This window comes from Corvus brachyrhynchos, unplaced genomic scaffold (genome assembly GCF_000691975.1).
Source record: "Corvus brachyrhynchos isolate BGI_N302 unplaced genomic scaffold, ASM69197v1 scaffold69, whole genome shotgun sequence".
Classification (NCBI taxonomy): domain Eukaryota; kingdom Metazoa; phylum Chordata; class Aves; order Passeriformes; family Corvidae; genus Corvus; species Corvus brachyrhynchos.
In genome coordinates, this window is record NW_008240228.1 from 1,925,951 (window position 1) to 1,934,927 (window position 8,977).

General features: G+C 46.3%; 1 long non-coding RNA gene across 1 annotated transcript; it reads right to left on the reverse strand.

Annotated features, from left to right (window-relative positions):
* Positions 1 to 2,384: 2,384 nt before the first annotated feature.
* Positions 2,385 to 7,886, reverse strand: LOC108449349. The gene is made up of 3 exons (XR_001865513.1): positions 7,517 to 7,886; positions 4,047 to 4,214; positions 2,385 to 3,522 (listed from the first exon to the last, which is right to left on the reverse strand). It is a non-coding gene; the product is annotated as an uncharacterized LOC108449349 (long non-coding RNA).
* Between the last annotated feature and the right edge of the window lie 1,091 nt (positions 7,887 to 8,977).

The window sequence follows — 8,977 nt, forward strand, 5'->3', positions numbered from 1 at the left end:
TTCAGCTTGAATAATTTCCAGCATTAATAGGTTCTTAAAATTGGTGTGGTTGGAGAAGTAGATGGATATGTCCCACCAGCAGACCACTCCCAGGAATTGCTGGTGAGCCCTTCTCAGCCAATTTCCAGAGCACCAACCACCCATGGACACTATGCTGGGGGTTTCTGGTTTCAGGGCTTTGGGGCTTTTTTTTATATCCAGACCCTCCCTACTTTTCCCCAGTTCCAAAGGCTTTTCCCAAGGCTTGCTCCTTGCAGTAGGCACTGTCTCCTGCCTTTCCTATTTACAGCTAAATGACACAAAACTCATGCATGTAATTACTGCAGAGAGCTCAATGCTTCCAGCAAGAGTGGTAAACACTGGGCAAAGGATGCAGGAGTTTTTAAGGAGAATCTGATAAAAAGAAAGGCAGAACAACCTTATATGAAGAGCCAATTGTTTTCTTTCAGGGAGTAAGACTAAAAAGTGTGTATTTTTTTACTGTGCTCATGACAACAAAATCCATCCTTCACTGCCCTGAAAGCTGGGGCTTAGGGAAAGAAAAAATGAAGATTTTTTGTTTTCTTGTAATTCAAAGGACATGGGTAGACAAAAAGGATTTTCTAAACTTGGCTCCTGCTGTAGGTACACAGATGTATAACAAAATAGGTGACAGATTTGCCCAGCTCATTTCAAGCAGCAATATGGATATTTTCCTTACTAATTGCATCATTAGCTAGTCCGCCCTCAAATTTACAGGACTTGTGATCAAATTACTACTGTGATAATCAGCTATGTGATCTTTTCCAACTCTGCAGAACAGTTCTCTTGCCCTCTTCGTGCCTCTGCTTTCCCATTACAGAGGTGATAATTTCCTTTTTCTTTTTTCTTTTCCTCTGAAAACAGGAGGCTAACCTCAGGGAAATTACACTTTTTTTTGACAGAAGATAGTGCATCAGACAAACTATTTGTGGGTATTAAGTAAGTGCAACTTCAAGACATATGTGCTGTTTCTCTTGTTTTTCATCCAAAGGATAATGAATCCTCAGGTCCTTTTTTTAAAGTTTATAAATAAGGTTTGGAAGTGCATTGAGCATGAGGGGACTCATCATTCTAATGCTGTGCTGCAGTGCCAAGACCAGGCTGGTAAATTAAACCCCCTTTTATCAGTCCAGGAGAGGGAATCTGCTGCTGAGTTATCTCCCATCCTCTTTGTAGGACAGATTACAGGGAGAAAAGGGCAGCCTGCCAGGGAGGGATGGCTCTTGCTCTTTGAAATCATGAGTGACCTGTCACCAGCGTTTCTTTTTTCCCATTTGCTCTGAATTTCAGTCGCTTCTTGGCCTCATTAGAAGACTCCAGGGGCTGTTTTGGGACTGCGGTTGGTGGAAAATTGAACCAGACCCAATGAATATTCAATTAAAACAAATGAATCACAGAAAAGCCCACAATACAATTAAACCTGAAGATAACTCAGTGGCTGTGAGGAAGCCAGCGGTGTTGCAGCAATGCAGCCGCTGCTGCAGGATGGATTTGGGAGCACTGAGAGAGTAGGAATTCATTTTTCCCCTTTTTTTCAGCATGACTTCTCCTCCTGGGTAACACCAGCCATTGTCCTGATGCAAGGACATGCGAGCCATCCAGCAAGGTCAGCTGTCCCTCCCTCCTAAGGGCCTGAGGGAAGGAGCAGCAAGGAGCCCACACAGCATGAGTGGGACAGGGAGAGCAGGAGAGCCAATGCTCTCAGTGCTGATGGTGGCAGCTGAGCCACTTGTTACTTTTGCAGCATTTTATCTGCCCACTCTGCCCATGAAATGGTCAATGGCAAGCTGGGATCAACCCTGGTTGCTCTGGAGCTGACTCCATCTAAGTAATTCTCTGAGTTGCCCCAAGAGGAGCTCCAAAGCTAAACCTTACCTGCAGCCAGAGTTAAGGGTTTTTCCTTCCTGAGAATTCAGAGAGCAACAAGGCAGTGAGATTTTTCCTGTGGTTTGTCACTGATATTTGGCCATGACCAACCCGCCCCTGTCATGCCGCACACGGCTAGAGGGGTGTGAAGTACACAGCTCCCCACAGCCCATCCTGATCTTCAAGAACACGTTTGTGCTGAACATGCCCATGAACATGAGACCTGTCTGGGGGTCATCCAGTGCTGGTCTTGCACTCCCTGGCCTGGATTTGGCCTGTGCCAACTCACTCTCAGACTGTGGTCAGACGTGTGTGAGACCACTCTGGTGGAGAGGTGAAGAGGTCTCAGCTGTAGGACGCTGGCTGGGTCACGCTGCTTTCCCTCAGCACTGGCCTGCCGTAATTACTGTAGTTGTACTCTCAGGTCAAGGCAAAGGTTGTTTAAAATGTCAAACAGGCTAATTAATGCAGGTTTTCAGAGGTACTGAGTGCTCATTAATGCAGAGAATCACAGAATGGGTACGGTTGGAAGGGGCCATGGTGGGTCATGTCCCAAGAGCACCCTGGAGTCACAGAGCTGGTTAAAGGGTTGCTTTCACCTGCTGCAATCCCTTTTTGTGATGAAGCAATGGCGGCATGGATGGGTGCTTGGCAATGTCAGGAACCAGCCACAACAACCCTGCAGCAGTGCACAGGTCAGCTGGGAAAGCTGGGACAGTTTGTTGTGAAAAGCCTTTTTTGGCATCACTCAGGTGTGCCTAAATGGACAGAGAGCAGGGAGGGTGTAAACACAGAACGAGCCAATGAGGCTGTAAAATGTGCACCAGCTCCTGCTCCTCAGCTATCTCCAGCTGAGCCCTCTAAAGTGTAGACTCATCTCTGGGAATTTTTCCAGAATTATCTTTTATTTTCCCTCCACCACCAGTAGCAATAGGCACAGACAAATCAGCAGAGCCCATGCTGTCCCCTGTTAACCAACTGATCCCAATGGGAAGTTTCCAGTTCCAACATCCTCTTTTTGGGTTCTTAGACAGTCTTGGTTCTGCAAACTACAAGCACTTAATTCTTGAAAAATGCCCTCAGCTTCAGTTCTTAGCTCCCAATCTCTTACTTGTGGGAGGTCACACATTTGCCCCGGGTCTGCTTAGGCCATTTGAAGCATGCCGGGTTGTTCCCTCCCTGGGAGCAATGGCTGGGATGGGTGTGTGGCTCGGAGGGGCTGACACCGCCGCGGCAGGAGCTGGATCTGGCAGTCTGTGCCGTGCTGCTCCCTAGGCAGTGACATGTTTCCATGCACCGCTGCTCCAAAGCTAAAAGCTTGTCATAACATGTCAGGTGGCAAGGCTGAAATGCGAGTCTGACGAGACAACTCTCAGTCCAGAGCAGACAGCCTGCTCTGGGTGCTGAAGAGAGGGAGAGTCGGCATCTGAGCTACTGGGAAAAGGGCTTCGTTTGCTTAGGGCTCATCTCTCCCCTTCCTCTTGCTAGAGGAGAGCACCAGAGAAAGGAACCAGTTGGGAATTTGGAGAAATGGTAGTTTTAAAAATTGTAACCATTCATTTTCTTGGAGCTGTAAAATATTTCCATGAGCTTCAGAGTTGAGTGAACAGCAGGACAAGATTCCCATCCATTTCCCTAAAAAAAAAAAAATAGAAAAAGTAAAGAACACTTGAACTCCTCAATACAGGGAAAAAGTCATTTTCCAAGTGCTAGTGCTAGGCCAGAACGTAGAGAAATCTGGGTGTTTTCCACTCCAAAAATCACATGGCCCAGCCCAGATCCCTTAGTATTTGGGGAATGTGGAAGCAAATTATTAGTGCACACTGGTTACAGGAAGCAACACTGGCACAGGTTGCCCAGAGAAGCTGTGGCTGCCCCATCCCTGGAAGCATTCAAGACCAGGTTGGATGGGGCTCTGAGAAATCTGGGATAGTGAAAGGTGTTCCTGTCCATGGCAATGGATTGGAACAAGATGTTCTTTAAGGCTCCTTCCAACCTAAAGCATTCCATGATTCTATGATTCCATGAATATTGGTTTTAAATTTTTTAGGGTCTCTCATGGGATGGCCAATTGCATGAAAGAGAGCAAGGTAGCTGGCTGTGGACATTACAAAAGGTAAGGGCAAAAGAGAAATGAAGAAGAATCCAGGCTGATGCACCTTTCCTGACACTTTCCCCTTCACAGCTTTTCCAGGGCAGTGCTCAAGTCCTGAGGGAGATGGGGAGATGCTGGTGCACATCAAGCCTGAGGTGGATGAGCACCATGGCTGTCGTCTGTATGACACTTTACCACAGATCTTGGGTGACATGGAGCTTTCAGCTTTTCTCTGAGGGGAAAAAAAGGGTAAATAAAGAAAATAGTATCATTTTAAATCCGCTGCAAATCAAGAGTTGCTTCAGCAGCACAACCCACATATGTGCCCTCAATAGATTATTCCAGTTTCATACCCTTTAGGCAACTTGTCCACATACCAGCACTAGCAAGGAAAAATCCTTCAAAAGCTTTTTTTCTATTTTTATCCTCTGAGTGTCCAACTCTTTTTGCTAAATCTCTACAGTTTGGAGCTCAAATTACCATTTCTGACCAGTGCAGAGACAAATGATGAAATATTCATGAGTTATTCTTACTCTTCATCTTACAGAAGCACCAGCCAGCACTAAATTTGCATGACCTAACCAAGGAAGACATTTCAGAGAAAAGCACTTTCTGTAGCGATACTGAAAACTTCTATATATTGAGGTAAAACCATCAAGTTTCTGCCCTCCCTGGTGCAGAGTCACACGTTGTTTGAAGAGCATCCCACTAAATTTTCTAAAGATGTGTAAATGTGTCATCTGGACCACAGGAGATAAAGCAGGGTTAAAACACTGAGCAAAACTGAAGTTAACAAGTACGAGGTTCATAAACCTTGCAATAGAAGCTTGCAGAAACCTTTCAAGGCTCATCCAATAATGCCCTGTGGCACTTCATTCTTCCCCCTCCTCTCAAAACTCCATCTGTCTGAGCCAGCATCACCAGCAGGAAATTTTGCATGGAAGCTTGCCAGTTAAAATAGCTGCTTCATCTGGCTTTCAACTGCCATTAGTTTTAGAAAGTTCTTCAAAAATATGTTAAAAATCTCTATTATTTTTTAACTATGTCCTAAGTTAGAGATGGGCCAAGTCTCGTCTGTTTGTATCTGTCTCACAAAAAGGTGATTTGTGTGTGCTTTTATATCATATATGCAAATATTTCCAATCCACGTTCTGTCCTCCTCACCTCATCCTGTACTGAAAGCTGAGAATGTTCCTGCTTGCTGGAAGTGCCCAAAAGTCCTTTTATTTATTTAAATCCATCTCACTGCTGTCTGAATTGCCCCAAAACTTCCAGATACAGCTGTCTCACAAGGCTAAGTGGACTTTACCTTTAATCCTTGCAGGGGTTAGACTTCGATATCCCTGTTCACTGGCTGACACAAAACAGGAGTTTGTCACCACGAGCTGGGGTGACAATTGACCTCAGCTCCTGGTATCTTATTTTACAAATAACCTCTTTGCTATCCCTTCCCACAGCATGGCACAGGTCATGTAATGTGCCCTTAAATGCTTAAAAAAAAAAATCCGTTTAATTTGACACGTGGTAGGTTTATTTTCAAGAGGATGGAGACCTCCTCAGACAAGGGCTGCCTGTGTGGGTCGAGGTGCATTTTTGTGATGTTGAGTCTTTTAGGAGATGCGTGCATGTTCCTCTACAGTGTCTTTGTAGCTTCGATGAAATTACAAGGATTGTGCTCTGTTACTGGGGTAGATCCCACCCAGAAGACTTCCAAAGCGAAAGAAACTTGACGTTCATGTGGTGAGATGTCCCGTTATATTATTTGTCCCATTATATCTGCTTCTCTTGGAAGGCTACATGGGACATTCTCATAGAATCATGGAAAGGTTTGGGTTGGAAGGGACCTTGAAGTTCATCCAGTTCCGGCCCCCTGCCATGGGCAGGGACACCTTCCATCAGGCCAGGTTGCTCAGAGCTCCATCCAGCCTGGCCTTGAACAATTCCAGGGGTGGAACATGCACAGCATCTCTAGGCCACCTGTGCTAGTGCTTTTTAGCAAGGCAAGGACGCACAGAATTGCTGGAAATTGGCAGAGAAATGCAGGAAAATAAGATTCATCATATTTGGGGTTTACCAAACCTGACAGCATCTCTTTAAATTTGTAGAGCAAACATTTTCAGAGCAATAAATTTTATTTGGTGTTCTTTATTAATACAGCAGTGACTTTTCTTTCTATATTTTTAATAGTTGGGAAATGTCATTTTTGATCTACACTTTAATAATAAGTAGAATATAATTTCCCATGAAAAGTGCCAAGGAGGGTATTTATGTGAGGCTGTTCTGCCTCGGGCATTCATGAAGTATGAGATGGTGCAGCAGGTGCAGTTGTGTTATGTGTAATGATACAAATTGAATGTAAGTAATATAATTATTTGTGGTGTAACACAACGGCTGCACAAATAGTGTTCCTGGCAGTAAATGTCGCTGTTATGATAGGAAGGCACTGCTAATGCCACTAAGCATTACAATCAATTCTCGATAACATCATGTGAACCAAGCTAATAAATTGGGAATTATATGCTTCCTGCACATTTCTGCCCATGCGAGCCAGGATTTGTTTGATAATAGAGCAACAAATAATCCTGCTAGAAAAAACAGTCAGAAAAGCTGGAAGTTAACAAACCAAGAAGAATAACATAGCACTTAAAATTAAGGATGCTCCACCCCTGGAAGTGTTCAAGGCCAGGCTGGATGGGGCTCTGAGCAACCTGGTGTAGGGGAAGGGTTTCTTGTCCATGAGGGTTGAAGCAGGATGATTTTTAAGGTCCCTCCCAAGCCAACCCATTCCCTGATTCTGTGATTCTGCTCTCCCAGCTTGCCAGCTGCACCTCTGTGAAACACAGGGCTCCTACCTGCACAAGCACGGGGTGCCCAGGCACCTCTGCCTGGACCAAAACATCCCGAGGGAGCCAAGAGGAATGACAGGCTGCCCATGCTTTGGTGGAAAGCTTCTCTTCAGCCCCCCAGTTCAGGAGGTCTGGAAAAGGCTGTGAACCACAAGTCTCTAGACTGGAAAAACAGAAGAGGAATTATCCCGAGAAGTTGCATGAGCTCCCAGATAAAGCACTGGTGCTCCCTGCGGAGGGAGCGTTCGCAGCTCTCGTGGGATAGACTGAGAGGAGGGATGAGGGCTGACATAAACCTCATCATCTGCTAACAGAGAAATTGGAGAAATCACTCAAACGAGGCGGGGATTAAACTGGGACTGAGTTCTGGTGAGAGAGCTCAAGGAAATTTAGCTTACAATGATGGAGAGGAGGAGAAGATTAAAACTCAGGGCTGAGTGAGTAATGCACAACAAATGTATTCAAATGAATCTCTTCCATCGAGGCCCTTCCAGGACTCCCATCACCTCGCAATCTTTAATGCACTTACTCTGCTGGAAGGAAGACAGTGCTGCTATTTCTGTCTCTCACTTGGGGAATGGAAACACGGGGAGATTAAGTACCTTCCTCAAGGTGACCCAAAATATCTCTTCCAGAACAGGAGAATTTCAGGTCTCGGCATAGCCAGAGGAGCATTGCTCCCACCCACCTGTGAACAGCAGGTACCTCTGGGAGACACATTTGCTCCTCAGGTGTTTCCTTCAGTTGGTAGCTGTGGGCTGCACATCCCTGGTCTGGGACTCAACACCAAAGAGCCCATCAGTACCTTCCCCAGGCTCCTCTTCTCTGCTCATCCACAGAATTCTGCTGAAGGCACCAGGAATTGTTTTTGAGGGTGCCAGACAGCGCAGGGTGAGGGTGACACGTGTGTGCTGGCATGTTTGGCACTCCTTTAATGACTCCAACAGGAGGTGGGAAGGGTAGAGCCACCTGCAGTAATGACAGTGTGGGGACTGTGCTGTGGGAGGGAGAGAGATACTGGGGGACCTGCCTGACAACTTGATTTGCAATGAAGTTGACTCCATTTGAATCCCACGCAGATGCATGGATCTTGTCACTGCAGGGCTGGATCCTCTTCTCCTGGGACCTGTGGTTGAAGGAAGTTTCTGGGGAGTCTCTTCCTCGTGTCTTCTGAGCTTCAGTTGGCAAAAATTTTTGAACGAGCTCCTGTGGTTATTTAATTTTAATATAAATGAATTTGCCCAGAGCTACTGGAAATTGTTCTGCTACTCCTTCCACTGCTACCAGATGGGCTCTTAGTACCCAAGAGTTTGTAATAAAAAAATCCGTCACTGATGGCAGACAAGGGGGAAGAATTCATTTTAGACTCATAGCTATAGTGCAGCTTGTCCCCAGTGCTCACACCATGTCCTAGCAGGGACCATCAGCTCTCCTGCCCTGCCAGTGAGGTGCGAAACAGCAAATGAAGTGTCCAGGCAGCACAGACTGAAGCCAGCCAGGGGAATGGTCCAACCACTTCATCACAAGCCTCCTCCTCCTTTGTCTTGGGGCCACTTCTGTTTGTGGCTGCCCACTGGCCCAGCTCCAAGAAGGAGGAGATGAGTTGCAACCAGAGCCAAAGAAGGTGCTTTCCAGGCAGAGAAGGGCACAGCATTGGCTGCAGAAGACAGCCTGGACCCAAGTCCTGGTGAGCAGGAGATTCCTGGGCCTGATGCAGCAAAGGTTGAGCAAAGTGAGCCCTGCTCTCAGAAGATGCCTGCAGGCTCTTGCTCTCAAACAGGTGGGAGTGATAAAATGCGCTCCTTAACCTCATGGTCCCAGATCTTGCAAGAGGTGAGGACAATTTTTATTTTATATTTAATTAAAAAAAAAAAAAATCTGGAATAGCTCAGCATTTATCATTTTGTAGCCAGCTGTCTGTGGCTTCCCACCCAACCTTTGCTCTCCAGAAGCACCTTCCTCTGGCCCTGGAGCCCAGAGCCTACTCTTCCTTCTGCTCCCATCCCTGTGGCCCCCCTGGGAGCCATCCAGGTGCTCCTTCTGTTCTCCTTAATGAAAAGAGAGTTGGATGCCCTTGGGTGCTTTTCAAGGTCTTGCTGTGTCTGTGCAGGGTTCCTGGGAATGTGGGGGAGATGGAGAGCCAGGGCAG